The sequence below is a fragment of the Salmo salar genome, chromosome ssa22 (genome assembly GCF_905237065.1).
Source record: "Salmo salar chromosome ssa22, Ssal_v3.1, whole genome shotgun sequence".
Lineage (NCBI taxonomy): Eukaryota > Metazoa > Chordata > Actinopteri > Salmoniformes > Salmonidae > Salmo > Salmo salar.
In genome coordinates, this window is record NC_059463.1 from 10,179,242 (window position 1) to 10,198,231 (window position 18,990).

Below are 18,990 nucleotides of genomic sequence, written 5' to 3' on the forward strand. Positions count from 1 at the left end.
GGAATAATGGTCTGGGGCTGTTTTTCATGGTCCGGGCTAGGCCTCTTAGTTCCAGTGAAGGGAAATCTTATCACAGCAGCATACAATGACATTCTAGATGATTCTGTGCTTCCAACTTTGTAACAGCAGTTTGGGGAAGGCCCTTTCCTGTTCCAGCATGACAATGACTCCGTGCACAAAGCGAGGTCCATACAGAAATGGTTTGTCGAGATCTCTGTGGAAGAACTTGACCGGCCTGCACCAAGCCCTAACCTCAACCCCATCGAACACCTTTGGAATAAATTTGAACGCAGACTGCAAGGCAGGCCTAATCACCCAACATCAGTGCCCAACCTCACTAATGCTCTTGTGGCTGAATGGAAGCAAGACCCCGCAGCAATGTTCCAACATCTAGTGGAAAGCCTTCCCAGAAGAGTGGAAGCTGTTATAGCAGCAAAGGGGGGACCAACTCCATACTATTAGCCTTGATTTTGGAATGAGATGTTCGACGAGCAGGTGTCCACATACTTTTGGTCACGCTGTGTTACTGTCCACCATTGGACTAGCTGTGTGTGTAGTTTGAATGATAGTAAATGGAACAGATCTCTGTTGATGGAGACTCAAGTATTTCCAGATGGTGTCCAATGTTGTGCCTAGCAGCATTTGTTGCAAACAGGAGGTGTGTCAGCATATTGTTTTTAAAATGTGTGTTGCCATGATTGTTATTGAAAGCAGTTAAAAATGTTTAACTGATAGATCCATTTTTTTTGGTTCATTTGAAATTGAGTCAAGTCCAATAGTTTTTGTGAGACTAGGATGAGTCATTCACGAAAGAAATGTAAAGAATTATCCAGATGAGTAAAGCACTTTCTGCCTTTTTGTTTCTTTCTTTCTGTCTGTCTATTCTCTCTTTTTCAACTCTCTGAAGCAACAACCTTACAAGCAAAACAATATCCACGAGGTATTTAAATCAGCTATCACGTTACAATGAAATTCTACACATGCAGCATTCTCTAGGCGCTTGATTCTGTCAGAAAAGACAAACATTAGTGGCACATACAATCTTAACTGTTTGTTTGGTAGCCATGTTGATAATGAAACAAAATAGCTGGAGCTCAAATATTAACAATGTTTGTTTGCGTTGTATGCTTTTTTTCTCTGTGTTTCTGTGTGTTTTCTGTTTGTCCACTAAGGGGTCAGAGGAAGAGGAACAGCAGCTCAACAAGAGCATGTCGTTATTAGAGAGCCAACACCACCACCTATTGCACTGCCTGGAGAAGACCACTGTGAGTCTCTAGTCCAACCATACTCTACAGATGTAGGATCTTCATTTGATCGCTCTGTTGCAGGAGAACTGTCCTGCGATGCTGGAAATGTACAACTTTTTAACTTGAGGTTTAAAAAGGCCTCTGAAGTTTGTAATTTCCACTTCGAAACTTGATTTTATTTTAGGAAAAATGTATCAACCCCTACGAAAATGTCCATTAATTATAATCCACATAATAATTCACATTTCCTGTTGCTGCGGGATTATTTTCCAACGGTAGCAAACTGTCTTAAATTAAGAGCCTACATCTGTATGACTAGAAAACCATACTCTACCATACTCAATAAATAGAAAACCATACTCTGACCATACTCAGTAAATAGAAAATCATACTCAATAAATAGAAACCCATACTCTAACCATACTCTACCATACTCGCCAAATAGAAACCATACTCTGACCATACTCTGCCATGCTCAATAAATAGAAAATCATACTCTATCATACTCACCAAATCGAAACCATACTCTGACCATACTCTGCCATGCTCAATAAATAGAAAACCATGTTCTACCATACTCACCAAATAGAAAACCATACTCTAACCATACTCTACCATACTCAATAAATAGAATACCATACTCGATGACTATAAAACCATACTGTAACCATACTCAATGACTAGAAAATTAGGGTTCCTCTGTACAAAACATTTCTTTATTTTTTACAATTCTAATAACGGAGACATGTTCGTATTTGTATTTATTATGAATCCCCATTCACCTACTCTTCCTGGGGTCCAGCAAAATTAAGGCATTTATACATTTTTTAAAACATTACAAAACATTCACAACAGATTTCACAACATATTGTGTGCCCTCAGACCTCACAGTCCCCGCCGTTCCATAAGGTGTATTTTTATGTTTTTTAAATCAAATTTTACTGCTTGCATGAGTTACTTGATGTGGAATAAAGTTCCATGTAGTCATGGCTCTATGTAGTACTGTGCGCCTCCCATAGTCTGTTCTGGACTTGCGGACTGTGAAGAGACCTCTGGTGGCATGTCTTGTAGGGTATGCATGGGTGTCCGAGCTTTGTGCCAAAAGTTCAAACAGACAGCTCGGTGCATTCAACATGTCAATACCTCTCACAAATACAAGTAGTGATGAAGTCAATCTCTCCTCCACTTTGAGCCAGGAGAGATTCATATTCATATTATTAATGCTAGCTCTCTGTGTACATCCAAGGGCCAGCCGTGCTGCCCTGTTCTGAGCCAATTGCAATTTTCCTAAGTCCCTCTTTGTGGCAGCTGACCACACAACTGAACAGTAGGTGCGACAAAACTAGGGCCTGTAAGAATTGCTATGTTGATAGTGCTGTTAAGAATGCAGAGCAGCACTTTATTATGGACATAATTCTACCCCATCCTAGCTACTGTTGTATCAATAGTAGACAGTTTACAATCTCATCAACTTACTCAATTACCACCTTATTCATTACAATATTTAATTGAGGTTTAGGGTTTAGTGAATGATTTGTCCCAAATGCAATGCTTTTAGTTTTTGAAATATTTAGGACTAAGTTATTCCTTGCCACCCATTCTGAAATGAATTGCAGCTCTTTGTTAAGTGTTGCAGTCATTTCAGTCACTGTGGTAGCTGATGTGTATAGGGTTGAGTCATCCGCATACATTTACTCAAAGCCAGTGGCATGTCGTTAGTAGAGATTGAAAAAAGTAAGGGCCTTGAAAGCTTCCCTGGGGAATTCCTGATTCTACCTGGATTTTGTTGGAGAGGCTTCCATTAAAGAACACTCTCTGTGTTCTGTTAGACAGGTAACTCTTTATATAGCAGGGGGTCTATCCTCCTTATAATACAAGCTTTGTTTCCAGAAGGTTTTAAAATTGCCAATAAATGTTACACTCACAGAGCTGCAATAGTCTCGTAAACAGTTATGGAGGGCTAAAAGTCTACTGAACCACTTAATGCCACGATTTAGGGAGGGCAGAGGGCCAGATATTTGTTGGTGTCAAGTAGTGTCTTCCCTGTGGCTCAGTTGGTAGCGCATGGTGTGTGCAATGCCAGGGTTGTGGGTTCGATTCCCACGGGGGGCCAGTACAAAAAAAAATAAAAAATAATGTATGAAATGCATTCACTACTGTAAGTCGCTCTGGATAGGAGCGTCTGCTAAATGACTAAAATGTAAAAATGTAGTGACCCAATAAGTTCTTTTAAATCCATCTTCAGCTGTTCTGAGCTGCCCTTCATAATGTCATTTGACCCCCACATCAACCATGACAGTATCACCCCCACCCCCCCCCCCCCCCGGTGACTGACACACAGCCTTGGGAAGCAACCTGGTGATATCCTGAACTTATGCCTCAGTAAAACACGAAGTCTTTGCCCCAGGTACAGATCTATGCCTCACCATTGAACTCCCTATCACAATAGCTGGAATGATCCGGCCTCTGACGTGTCTCGAAGTTGATTGCGAGGCCAGAGCCACATTACGCACCTGAGAAGCGGGATGCTGAGACGCCGGCTGCATGCAGGCCACAACAGCCAAAGGGACAGAGCTCTGATCCAGAGAGCACAACTCAGTGGAGGGGGACCACGGTGGTCCATTCTGTGCCCAGGCAGTTGATTGACTAGGACAGGGAGAGGTAGCTGGAGGGGCATCCACAGCCATGGAGGGAACACCCTCAAGCCCCCGGCAGAAGATAGCTGGTACAGGGGCTCAAAGCGATTTGGAAGTCTTAAGTCCGGATGCAGGGGAAGAAGGCAGGTGCGCCGAGAACAATTCTTCTACATTTACATTTTAGTCATTTAGCAGACGCTCTTATCCAGAGCGACTTACAGTAGTGAATGCATACATTTCATTTTCATTTCATACAATTTTTTTTTTCTTCTTTTTGTACTTGGCCCCCCGTGGGAATCGAACCCACAACCCTGGCGTTGCAAACATCATGCTCTACCAACTGAGCTACGGGGAAGGCTACTTTCTACTTTCTGCTTCCGACACGAATCCATTTACACTCACCTGGAGTCGAACAATGAGCAGCCATTTTCTGGTTCAAGCTTGTAGAGGGGTGCAGTGACGGAAATTGATCATAGTCCAGGAAGGTCCCATTATGATCTTCTTGGATGTTTTGATAGGAAGCATTTGAAGATGCTGATAGTATCATGGAATCCTTATTCAGTTCAAGGCGCTTGGTCAAATGTGTTATTTAATCATGAAGAGTAATAATCCTTTCTTTAGCTGCATCAAGTTCAATACATTTTTCACAAATGGACCTTTCCCCGTGACAGCTTTGAACATGTCGCAGATTATACACTTAATAGCACGCGAGTCCCCATCAGATTCAAAGGGATTTTCACTGCTGAATGCCAACAGTCCAAGGGAACAAACATTTCCCGCCGCTGCCGGGGACTTAGATGCTCCCTCCATGGCCGCGGACGCCCCTACCAGCGCCTCGCACAACTGTGATGTTGTCTGTCTCTTTGAATGTGAAGAGTGAGAGAGAAGTGCAGGGGGGCGGGTGTTGGCTGGGTCTGTTGTCAGTGGAAGGCGCCGGCTGTTCCTTGCTACGCACCGGACCGGACCGGCTGCGTGTTAGTGTTTGGTGTAGCCTCTCAGAGCTGTGTCGGGCGTGTCCCCAGTGTCTAGTCGTGGGGGATATAAAACATTCAGTTATAGTAGGTACTGGCCAACAATTGGAGTCACACTCACATGCTGGAAATAAGCACTTTCCTTTAGTAGTTCTAAAGAGAGCGTTGTAGGAGTTGAGCTCTTGGTAACCTGGTTCTGTTGGTGGGATCCAGGTACTAAAGCAGCAGCACCCCCCCCTTGAAAATACTTTTTAGGATGACTAAAACCAAATATAGAGTATGTAGAAAAGATAATGAAACCTATATAATTTTAAATAAGATCATCTTTGAGAATAATCCCCAAAATAAAAACTCTACAGCAGGGAGAATGTAAAATGTCCAAAATCTCATGGCTTGGGGGCCATAGATTTTGTTATAATGTTTGAGTCACTCAGATAGCATAAGCACACGGCATAAGCACACGGCAAACTGTGTATAATTGCAGAACATTTTATTTAAAACAGATTTTTGTTTCTCAGCCCCATGGCAAAATGTGTAAAATTGCAGGAAACTAGCTTTAAAACCGTAAAATGTTCTCTCCCCCCAGCAAAAGGATGCCCCCGGAGCACCCCACCAATGCTAACTTTACCACCGCTGCTGAAAACAATCCTAGGGGAAACACTGGTTGACCTGTTACCCAGCATGGCACACATCCTCTGAGGTCTGATTTTATATAGTGATAACAACTATTATATCACTATATAAATCTTATATATTCACTTATATAGTGTGAATATATAATCAACCCGGCAGCAGCTGTCTTTTGATCCCTCTCCTCCTTCGCAGGCCCATGAGTTTGTGGATGAGCAGCTGTATGAGCAGAATTGCCTGGAGACCACGATCCAGAGCTACACCTCCCGCAGCCCCTCCTTCTCCAGCCAGGACGGACCCATAGGCACCTGCTGTACTCGCCGGGGGAAGATGAACTCCCCCCTACCCAACTCCAGCCTGCCCGCCCAGCCCAGCCATCAGCAGGGCGCACTACAGGAGCTCAGCGCCCTGCACATCCAGTGTGGGGATAAGCTGCCCCATACCACCAGGTTAGAGACCGCAGGCAGCCAGGCACATGGTTGAAGTTGACTCTTCTTAGGCACAGATCTACAATAAACTTATGAAGGAGATCCCTTACCATTAATTAACTAAACTGATCTTAGATCAGTGTCTTAGGGCAACGCACACATGCAGTCCCCATAGAAAACACTAGAGGGCACTGTAGGATCGTATCTATCGCTTTTGTTATAACAAGTTGTTGGGCCGTTTGTAAAATGACTGCACTTTTACAGTAGTTTCCCACCCTCTCCCTCCCTCTGTCTGTCTGTCTGTGTCTGTCTCTATCTCATTACGCTCTCATTCTTCTTTCTCACTCTCTCTTTCTCTCAGTCGCTCCAGTCTCAACATGAAGACAGACGAGGTGGGCCTGATCAACTGCAAGGGCAGTCAGATCACCACGGCGATCATTAGCATCCCCACGGCCCCCTCCGACACCACTGACAGGGGCGGTCTCCACGGACCCCCCAGCGCAGACCCCCCCCACCCCCCACCGGCCCACAGGCCCCCAGCATCAACACCACCGCCAGCTCCAATGTCATCAAAGTATCCGCTCTGTGACTGTGTGACTAACCCAATCGACAGACTGACTGGGCAGGAGGAGAGGTGAAGGGGACTTTCACTTGAACTCTGCCTTGAAGGACCCTGTCGCCTGTTTAGAGGTAGAGAAATGGGAGGGAACTCCCGTTTTCCAAGGAATGTACTTGGCCTTTTGAGCAGCCAGGGGATAGGCTACTGTATACTGAGAGAAATGCTGAAATGCAAGTCAGCTGATGGTAGGCTACTGTGTGTGCATTTCCCAAAAACGGGCCAGTACGTTTGAATTGCGGGAATCGACAGGACAAAGGAAGTCACTGTGTCTTTGTGCACTTCGCACCTACTCTTTATTTTCTTGATCTGGCTACAGCTCAACCCTAAATGTGTAAAAGATATTCTTCTTACACTTACAAGGTTCAAAGGAGGATGAAGACAACTATCAATGTTTTAACTTGAGTTTGGTTGGTCTTCTTTGCGTTTTCTGTTTGTCGTATCTAGTTTCACCTTGATTGATACAGTTTTGGAGTTTTTTCACTTCTCCAGTGGACGAGGTGTGTCGGTTAATATGATTGTGGAGATTTTTTTGTTTGTGTATGTACGTGTGTGATGATACTTTTATGAAATGTTAATATTTTAGTGGGTTTTTAACCTGATTAGATTTTCCATCAGTCCACAATGCCCTTAAAGAGCGACTGCCCCTAAAAAGCAATTTCTCGTTTTGAAAATGGCCTATAATGGGATTGATATGAGTCAGACACATTTATTCTACTGTCAAAATTGACTACAAAATGTGAATAGGATAATTTGGGTCATAAATTTAGTCTCATCCAGATTTGTGAGATGTCAGGAAAAAAAAATTATGTTCTAACAGTTTTCCTTGGGTTTGGTAATGCCCATGGTCAGTTTTGTTTGACATTCGATATCCCTATGTGGCTAGTTAGGGACCACAATATTTTAAATGTGAATAGCTCCAAACTTCAATAAATTAAAAACCTCAAACCAATTAGAAATTGTAGAAATTCATATACAAATCTTGAAAACATTTAATGAGTGAACTAAAAAATGGGCAACATGAAAATATTGTCCCATTTATATTGTGTATTTCATTGACGGTCCCTAACTATCCCCAGAGATAGGCTATCCAAAGTCAAACCAACTTTGCCACAGTCGCACACTAGTCTGCTGAAGCTAATTACCTAAATGATTTGTCTAACTCTTCCCACCTGCAAACACACACAAGCGACACCCACAACAAACCACACCCCGAAACCAACTCACGTTTGAATTCAGTCATGGCCGCTAGCATTTCTTAATGAACCAAATCTAAAACAAGGCCAAATCAGGAAGTGCAAACGCCCTTTAAAATCAAAGTAACATAAATGACTACTCGGACAAATATTTTATGGGCTAACAATTGTTTTGCTAGAATATTTATCAGACACACTACAGTACCATTGCTGTTGCTCTACCCAACTCGGTCTCTGTCTCTCCCTTGCTCTCTCACTTTCTCCCATGCTCTCTCTCTATCTCTATGTCTCTCTCTTTCTCTCTCTCCCAGAATGTCCGCATTTTTAAGACTTTAGAATATCAGTTTAGTCGTTGTTTTTTCAGCTCAGTGGAAGACAGTATAATCACCATGGTCCAATGCAACCATGGATGTCATTAGCTAGGTTTCCATCTAATTGGCGACAGAGTTTCATGCGCATATTTTCTTGATGCAGATTTTTGAATATTCGCATTTCCCCACCAGTGGTGTGTTTCCACCAAATGGACTTGTTGCGGATAAAAATCAGGGCGTGATGACGTAGTGCACACACAAAGTCATGTACCGAATAAAAAATCTGACGTCCAATGTGTTTCCATCGCATTTTGCACTCTACCGATTAGTTTTGTTAGTGCAGGTAAATTAGATTACATGATGAGATTATTATGGATAAGAGCGAGAATATTATTTGTTGTCAAACAGCAGTCAATCATTGATCATCATGTCACCAGAATAAGACCCTCGATATTTACTGGAAAGGAGCATCAAGCTCATCACCTTGCGCTTTCACCACCCTGTGAAGTTCATCATAAGTCATAGTGTTAGGACCACAAGCATGACTCCAAGTTTACTTCGATACGATGGTTATTATATCAATATTTGCGCATAAAAGCGTTTCCACTGACAATTCTCGCATTCTTAATTTTACCGACACAAAAAGATCCCACCTTGTCTAGCATATTTTGTTTTGTCGACATTTAGAAAGTTTACTCAAAAATGTTATCCGACATGTACTTTATTTGCAGAAAAAGGTTGGATGGAAACCTGGTTAGTGCCCTACTATGATGTGAACAGTCCTCCTCTACATGTTACATTAACTGTGTCCATTGGAGGTCCATGCTGTAGGTGCCTGGTGTTTGGAATAGCTTGTGACAACTGCAGTAAAATTAGAACAGATAAACAAGCCTTTTGTTTTGTTCTTTACGTGTAAAATTATTATTTCACTCTGTAGGTTTTTGAATAATGAAAATGAAAATACCATGTTGCATTTGAGGAATCAGTATGTTTTTGTATTGACTTTTGTGTTCTCATTCATGTATTAAACAGAGGTTAGGACATTCAGTTATACTATCCCCAACTAGTCCATGGTGTAATTATTAAAAAGAGATAGTTAACTTGTTGTTGACCATGTCACGAGAAAGATGAGTTAAAATCATATCAATAGCATACTAACCCTATATACACACAGAGCGTACAAAACATTAGGAACACCTACCTAATATTGAGTTGCACCCCCTTTTGTCCTCAGAACAGACTCAATTCGTCAGGGCGTGGACTCTACAAGGTGTCGAAAGCGTTCCACAGGGATGCAGGCCCATGTTGACTCCAATGCTTCCCACAGTTGTGTCAAGTTGGCTGGATGTCCTTTGGGTAGTGGGCCATTCTTGATACACAAGGTAACTTAAGTGTTAAAAACCCAGCAGCATTGCAGTTCTTGACACATTTAAACCGGTGCGCCTGGCACCTACCCCATTCAAAGGCACTTAAATCCTTTGTCTTGTCCTATTCACCCTCTGAATGGCAGACATACACAATCCATGTCTCAATTGTCTCAAGGCTTAAAAATCATTCTTTAACCTGTCTCCCCCCCTTCATCTATACTGATTGAAGTGACTCCAAGTTTACTTCGATATGATGGTTAATATATCAATATTTACGCATAAACGAGATTCCACCGCCTTTTCTCGCATTATTAATTTTACCAACACAAAAAGATCCCACCTTGTCTCGCGTATTTCGTTTTGTCGACATTTGGAAAGTTTACCGACAAATGTTCTGTTTCCATCAGGCCTGTCGTGACATTTTGTACTTTACTCACATGAAAATGTTGGATTGAAACCTGGTTAGTGCCCTACTATGATGTGAACAGGCCTCCTCTACATGTTACATTAACTGGATTCACCTGGTCAGTCTATGTCATGGAAATTGTTCCTAATATTTTGTATACTCAGTGTATTTGAAGGTGGAGTCTCAACAATGCTCATTTTGTCTCCATGCAGGTTAAGGCCTTGTCACATTTACCATACCCTTTAATAAAGAATGCTGCCTGTATATATATATATATATATATACTGTAAGCTGACCAGGGTTCAAACTCAAGGGTTCACATTATAGTCTATGGCCTGGAGTATACAGTGCCTTCAGAAAGTATTTATACCCCTTGAATTATTCCACATGTTGTTGTATTACAGACAGAATTCAAAATGAATAAAATAAATAAAACATCTCACCCATCTACACACAGTCCTCCATAATGACAAAATAATGTATCGAAAATGGAATAGAAAGAAAACAAAAATATCTAATTTACATATGCATTCACACCCCTGAGTCAATACTTTGTAGATGTACCTTTGTCAGTGATACAGCTGTGAGTCTTTCTGGTTAAGAGTTTTCCAAACCTGGATCATGCAACATTTGACCATTATTCTAATCAACATTATTCAAGCTCTGTCAAATTGGTTGTTCATCATTGCTAGACAGACATTTTCAAGTCTTGTCATAGATTTTCAAGCAGATTTAAAACCTCTTAAGGATGGACCCTTTTTTTCAATTTTTGTTTAAAATGACATACCCAGATCTAACTGCCTGTAGCTCAGGACCTGAAGCAAGGATATGCATATTCTTGATACTGTACCATTTGAAAGGAAACACTTCGAAGTTTGTGGAAATGTGAAATGAATGCAGGAGAATATAACTCATTAGATCTGCTTAAAGATAATACAAAGAAAAAAACATGCGTTTTTTTTGTTTTTTTTCTCTGTCATCTTTGAAATGCAAAAGAAAGGTCACAATGTATTATTCCAGTTTAGGCTCAATTTAGATTTTGGCCACTAAATGGCAGCAGTGTATGTGCAAAGTTTTAGACTGATCCAATGAACCATTTCATTTCTGTTCAAAATGTTGTGTCAAGTCTGCACAAATGTGCCTAATTGGTTTATTGATACATTTTCAAGTTCATAACTGTGCACTCTCCTCAAACAATAGCAGGTGAATTCATCTCCCAGTGTCTGGTGGAAAGCAGACTGAACCAGGTTTTCCACTAGGATTTTGCCTGTGTTTCTTTTTTATCCTGAAAAACTCCACAGTCCTTAACAATATCAAGCATACCCATAACATGATGCAGCCACCACTATGCTTGAAAATATTGAGAGTGGTTCTCAGTAATGTGTTGTATTGGATTTGCCCCAAACATAACATTTTGTATTTATGACAAAGTATTTAATACAACACTTTGCAGTATTACTTTAGTGTCTTGTTTGCAAACAGGATGCATGTTTTGGAATGTTTGTAGTCTGTACAGGCTTCCTTCTTTTCACTCTGTCAATTAGGCTAGTTTTGTGGAGTAACAGAAATGTTGTTGCTCCATCCTCAGTTTTCTTCTATCACAGCCATTATACTATGTAACTGTTTTAAAGTCACCATTGGTATCATGGTGAAACCCCTAAGTGGTTTCCTTCCTCTCCAGCAACTGAGTTAGGAAGGACACCTGTATCTTTGTAGTGACTGGGTGTATTGATACACCATCCACAGTCTGATTAATAACTTCACCATGCTTAAAGGGATACTAAATGGCTGCTTTTTATATTTTTACCCATCTACCAATATGTGCCCTTCTTTGTGAGGCATTGGAAAACCTCCCTGGTCTTTATGGTTGAATCTGTGTTTGAAATTCACTGCTCGACTGAGGGATCTTACAATTATCTGTATGTGTGGGGATGAGAGATGAGGTAGTCATTCAAAAATCATGTTAAACACAGAGTGAGTCCATGGAACTTATTACTTGACTTGACAAGCACATGTTTACTGCTGAACTTATTTAAGCTTGCATAACAAAGGGGTTGAATACTTATTGACTGAAGACAGTTCAGCTTTTCAATTTTAATTAATTTGTAAATATTAAAATATATATATATATATTCCACTTTGACATTATGGGATATTGTATGTAGGCCATTGACAAACACATCTAAATTGAATCTATTTTAAATTCAGGCTGTAACACAACAAAATGTGGAATAAGTCAAGGGGTATGAATACTTTCTGAAGGCACTGTATAGTATACTGTATGGCCTGGACTAGGGCCTATAGTTTTTCTCTTCCCCCTAGTAATGTGAATTGAACAGTAGGCCTATTACTCATTCTTTCTACTGTTTCATGCTTAGCGAAGTCATCAGACAATGCTAACCTCTACAGTAAACACTGATGTGGTCTTATTACTGTGTTATGTTGGAAGGCTCATGGACGCATTTATCCATTTGAGAAGTAATAGAAAAGATCACTTGTCAAAAAGTGTTGTAGTTTGTTTCTTACCTTTCGCATCCTTAGGTTTGGTTCTTTTTTAATTGGGCTTTTCTGTCTGCTCCGTATTCTCTGTTCGATGATGTTTATCATGTGACTTGTATTGTGTCTTAATGACTATAAACTAGTGTCAGATAAAGATTTACATCTGCCACCCAAACCTGGCTTGTGTCATAATGACTATAAACTAGTGTCGTGTCTTTGGCGTCATTAAAAGTGAAGACTGTTATTTTAGAAAATCAATTCTCTGTAATTATTATTAAGTGATTAAACTAATCATGTAAATGCAATTAACTAGGAAGTCAGGGCACCATGGAAAATCTTCAGATTACAAAGTTATAATTTTCTGAATATAACTCTTCAGATATTTTAATATCTGATCAATTAGTCTTCTATTAATGAATTATTCTTTACCTCACGTCAGTCTCATTCCAAGCGATTGTAAATTGTTGGTTATCTGCACGAACCGAGCCTTTAATATGAATCATCAATACACCAATTGGCTTAATCATTTATTTACTAACTAACTAAATAATCGCAGAAATGCATAAACAAAAAAACAGTAGATATATGTTACTAACAAGGATAGGGAAGATTCCCTAGTGGGCTAAGCCGATATGACGGCTTGGTGGACAAAGGGAAGTGGGTGTGGGCTGAGCAAGAGCTGGAAAGACAAAAGGGGTCACTACCCACAGTTGATAATAATATTAATTGAAATGCTAATCCTTTGCACATGAAGGCTTACTCATTCGGGAATAATTGCAATCAATATATATTTACGCCCATGTGTCGTGATCTTTCCTGTTGGAAACCGGTCCGTTTGCTGGAGATTCAGTTCATCCGCTTCTCTTTCTCTCTCTCTCTCTGTTTCCCTGAAGATCAAAGTCTTTCATGGTTAGAACGGATACTTCAGAGTACCATTCAGAAATGTTCTCAGAGAATAAATGTTTAGGCGGTTGTCGGTATTCGCATCCCAGGTTGACATTTCTAGCTGCAGACTAGTAATTAGTATCTATTAACTATTCCCAATCACAGCTCACGCTGTGTGTTTGCTTAGTCTAAACTCAAACCTGTGCCCCCTCAGTTTACACCGATGTACGCGTGGTCTCAAGAGGATTTCCTCAGGAGGGGGTTTTATTCGTAACAGCAGAAAAGGCGGTTCTATGATGCCTGATCATGTCTGTGCTCACGGGGGCGGGCCAATGACTTAGTTAAACTTTGAAGGGAATACAATTCTTTCACATTAAAAGTTTAACATCACATTACATCATTTCACAAATAGTTTCATCTTTACTCATTCGTTTTATACAAGAATAAGATGCAAACCCCATAATTGAGAAATGTACACATTCAGAGATATAGTTATGTGTGTTTCCTGTCCTCTCTGAGGTCACCAAATGAAACACACTCGTCATACCCATCCCATAAGTGTCCACCGACCATTCCCACCTTCTCACAAGTGGACATTTTGTTTCATATTCCCATTTTGGGGATTTTGGAGTTCGGCCATGTGAAATCCTTTGTTCTCTCTGTGTCTTTCTCTCTGCATGACCAGGGGGAGAAAGTCTCCGCCAAGAATTTATGGCCTGAGATAACAGAACCTGGGTGTAGGAGAGAGTGAGAGAGAGAGGGGGAAGCCACAATCTATACCCAAAAGGGGCCACGTCATGACACTAGTGTCAGATAAAGATTTACATCTGCCAGCCAAACCTGGCTTGTGAGCTTTCTTTTGCTCAAACTAGTGTTGCTTTATAACCCTAATAAAACATGGTAGATTGGTCCTACTGCTGTTCAAATGTAAAACAAAATGTATTTGGAATTTAGCCGTCGTTTTATAGAATAACACAAGAAAGATATGTGCCCCACTACGACATACACTTGTATCCACTGCAGTAGGCCTACACATTATTTGCGCCTACCAACACGCACAGATCTGCTCCACAGTATGAGCAAATCTATAAAAGATTCTTTACACTTTGCAAGAACGTGTGAGCCACAATAAACTCTGCTTCCACTAGTTCAGTTTTGGTTAGATTCAACAGGCCTTCAGGTGCTAGTGGCAGGGGTAATGGAGGTACAGGTGCTTGTTGTGATGTTACCCTCATGATCCTGGTGCTAAGACCTGGCTGTTCTCGATCTTGTTGGTCAGCAGGTGGCATGGGGGATGGGTGGGTATTAGATTTGCTTCTAGGCTCCTAAACTTCGGCGATTGAGCCTACAGGCTGGTCAGTGAGCTTGGCATCCCTCTCGACATGGTGGTTTTTGCTCTTGGCGGTGCCCAGCCATGTTAAGATATCTATGCTGATCAAAGCTTAGCCGACTATCTATAATTATTCAGCGCGCCGCTACCAAAACTTAACAAAGCTAGTAGCTACTAGGTAGCCTATAGCTGTAGCTGTCTGCAAAAATGAACTTTCCCCCTCTCTAACCAGGTTTCCATCCAAACATTTCATGCGGATGAATTACCTGACTCGTGAAAAAAGTCTGGGCTGATGGAAACGGGATATGCCGTTACAATTTATAAATGCCAACAGACAATTTGTTCATTCAACATATGTGGTATCTTTTTGTGTCGAAAAAATGTATCATGTGAGAAATGGCGTGTAAACTTTTTTTAGTGCGCAAATATTGATATAATAACCGTCATACCGAAGTAAACTTGGAGGCACCCGATGATAAGTTGTGTGGTTCTCCCACTACTTTTAAATGTTTTACTTTTCTTTAGACACCATTGAGGCCAGGGTCTCATTCTCAACGGAGCGCTGTGAACATGAACACACAATTCAATACAACATAAAGCAACATAACAACACAATACAATAAATACCCACAAGATTCATCAAAACAAACAACTATCACATATTATCTCCTTCAAAATGTATCTAAACTGTCCAACGGAGACCAGCTAGTCCAGCTTCAATGTGGCCTGAAGGCTATTCTCTGAGCTGGAGGCATAAAAACTAAAAGCATTTTTCCCCCAGCTCAGTGGAGACCCACCGGACCCCCAGAATAAGTCGGTCCAGAGAGCGGGACTGAAAATTGCTGGATCTCCAATTAATAAGTGAGCTGAGGTAGTGGAGGAGTCTCAGAAGAACCACTTTATATACAAAAAGTAGCCAATGATGGGCCCTTCAGGTAGTCAGAGACTCCCAACCAACAGAACTATACAATGTCGGGAAAAAAAATGTAATTACAGGCCTGATGGAAACAGAATTTTTTCGGTAAACTTTGCAAATGTCGACAAAACAAAATACGCTAGACAAGGTGGGAACGTTTTGTGTTGGTAAAAATGAATTATGCGAGAAATGTTGGTGGAAATGCTTTTATGTGCAAATATTGATATATTAACCATCATATCAAAGTAAACTTGGAGTCACGTGATGACATGTTGTGTGGTCCTCCTACTATGACTCGTCAGGGATGCATACAGTTTATTAGGCAACAGAATAAATAAATGATGCTGAAATTCACAGGATGGTGAAAGTGCACGGTGATGAGCATGATGCCCATTTCCAATAAATATCTTATTCTGGTGTAATGATGACCGATGCTTGGCTAAACGCACTGTGTTTGTGAGCTGTTGGCTAGAGCGCACGTGCCAAGACCAGTAGGTACCTTTGCTATAATATAACACAACAGTTTTTGTGACAAAGACCATCAGTAGGGTTGAAAATGAGCTGGAAACCCATTTAACTTGTATTTTTCATTCGGTACATGGAAATGAAACCGCAAAAGTTGTTTTTAAATGTGCCATGTCATCACGCACAGACTTTCATTCACAATAAATCAGTTTGATGGAAACGCTTCTCTGGTGGGTAAATGTGGATATTGTTTTATGCAGATTTTAGAATATTTGCATGAAAATCTGTTGCAAATTGGATGGAATCCTAGTTTGTGTTAGAGAAAAAAACACCTTGGGACCAAATGAGCTTCCTAAATAAGGTAATGCAAGCGGTGCCTTATGACATTGCATGGCTAGGTGCCCAATCAACAGTGATGGAAAAAGTACCCAATTATCATACTTGAGTAAAAGTAAAGATACATTAATAGAAAATGAGTCAAGTATAGTGAAAGTCACCCAGTAAAATACTACTTGAATAAAAGTCTAAAAGTATTTTGTTTTAAATATACTTAAGTATCAAAAGTAAATGAAATTGCTAAAATATACTTCGGTATCAAAAGTAAAAGTGCAAATCATTTTAAAGTACGAATCATTTAACTCTTTTCTTGTTTTTTTTTATGTATGGATAGTCAGGGTCACACTCCAACACCCAGACATAATTTACAAACAAAGCATTTGTGTTTAGTGAGTCCGCCAGATCAGAGGAATTAGGGATAACCACGTATGTTCTCATGATAAGTGTGTGAATTAGAACATTTTCTGTCCTGCTAAGCATTCAAAATGTAACAAGTACTATTGGGTGTCAGGTAAAATGTATGGAGTAAAAAGTACAATGTTTTCTTCAGGAATGTAGTGAAGTAAAAGTTGTCAAAAATATAAATAGTAAAGTAAAGTACAGATACCCCAGAAAACTACTTAAGTAGTACTTTAAAGTATTTTTACTTAAGTACTTTACACCACTGCCAATCAGAATGCATTTTTGGATTTTAACTACTAAATATTATATGATTACATCCCACCCTCCTCAGATAATGAGCACACACGGCATATAGCCTCTACTGGCAGGCCCAGCAGCGCTACATTGGCAAAACCAGGCAAGGTAATTCATATACCATTTGTTAAGTTTATGGGGGCACAAATTCCATCTGGGGGTTCCATGCTCGGCTTTGCCACCCGTGGAGCCGGCCATGCAGCCATTGCATATCCCCAACTCTATGTGGTCAGATTGTGGCTAACTTGACAGTGTGACCACACAGCTACTGAGCAGTTTGTTAAGTATATAAGAGAGAAAACTGAAGAGAATTCAATGAAAACCACAAATTCAAAGGCAATGATTATAAATGATTACTAGTGTTTTTCCACTTTGTGGTTTAAATGATTCATTTCATGGTTGAAATGGTTAGAATTCTCGTTCAATGTAAAATAGTGTTATCAATGTCAAACTGTGTTATTCCAATTATAGCCACAAGGGGTCAGGCTTGTCTTCAACCATTGAGCCAACGTTCCTACATTTTAGAAAGTGGCTTGTGGAGATCATATTCATTTCAAAACAAGGTAACATCTGATCAGTCCCTATCAATTCGCTTAATCCCTTAATGCCAGGAACAGTCAATGATGATGAGGAGAAACTGCAAGACAATGATGGCGCATTGGGCCAATTTAGCGTAAACTGGGTGAGCATGCACTCCAACATAAACTGATGACAATCGCTCCTGGTTCTAGCTCACACAACAGTTCAGCACAGAGCACATCAAATTGAAAAAAGACTCCGAGGCTACTACTGCAATGCGTCATAAATGAATGCTAACTAAGCAACATACTGATATCTGGGCACTCTGTTGACTAAGTGTGACCCTCAACTCGTCAAATGGGGAGTGGCTGATGCAGTGACCCCTTTAATACCAGAAAGAAGAGTACATGGAACTGGGTTTGAAGCAGGTGGTTGACGAGAAACTGAAGACAAGATGAACTTCCTATTACTAAAGTCAATTAACACTATCTAAAAGCATCTTTGGCTTTGCAGTGGGATAATGTATGGAGAACAGTTGTTGCTGCTGAATGTGTCTGCAGTAGTGTGTGCTGTGTGGTCTGGCACTGGATAAGTTTCCACAGGCGGCATAGTCCTGCGGACAGCTGGGGGGGAAGTGAGGACATGCAGGAGGGCAGCTGCAGGTCAGGGTCAGGCCATGGGTTCACATTCTTCATTAAAAGAAAGTCCGGTCGTCATATTTAACATACATCTCATTACACTACGCTGCTGGGCAAGAAACTCTGCATAAAGACATGAACCCAACAAGGGTAACAGAGCTTCTCTTTGCACATGAATGAATGCAAACATATTTGCATAATACTGTAATAACAACAGTGGGAAATCAAGCTGTCTAATAAAAAGAGACAGCGTGTTGAAGGCAGCCTCTCTTCTTCCCCCTAAAGTACACCGACGTTTCAGATGATTTATTCATACATCCAGCCCCATTTCCTTGCTTTTGGAATTGAAGTCAGAGCTACTTCCTCCTCTCTCATCCATCTGGGAAAGCCCAACGTGTGGCAGATACAAGATGATAATAGTACTAATTTAGATGGAATCAGGTCATACACAAGGAGCTCTGGAGCTCCAACACCATTTCTGAAGTCTGGTCCAAGTGTCTCAATTGAGCAAGAGAGGGATATTTACAGGATCAACCCCTTCATTCCTCCGATGAGTATTGTATCCAGGTCACACAACAAAGGACTGTCACTCAGGTGCTTCCTTGCTGACTGTGAGGGTGACAGTACTTTGCCCTCCTGAGATAACCAACAGTATGTGCTGCTCATTTTAGCAGACACTTTGTAGTTCTAGCCATTTAGCAGAGCAACTTACAGGAGCAATTAGGGTTAAGCACCTTGCTCAAGGGTACATCAACAGATTTTACACCTAGTCAGCCTGGGGATTCGAACCAACAACTTTTTGGTTACTGTCCCAATGCTCTTAACCGCTAGGCTACCTGCCACTACCTACCTACCTACCTTTTGCAGTGCATACAATTAATAGAAAATGTTGTGTGTA

General features: G+C 40.8%; 1 pseudogene; it reads left to right on the forward strand.

Annotated features, from left to right (window-relative positions):
• LOC106582742 (potassium voltage-gated channel subfamily D member 3-like) overlaps window positions 1–9,284 on the forward strand; it is a 112,564-nt pseudogene extending 103,280 nt beyond the window's left edge.
• The last annotated feature ends 9,706 nt before the right edge of the window (window positions 9,285–18,990 follow it).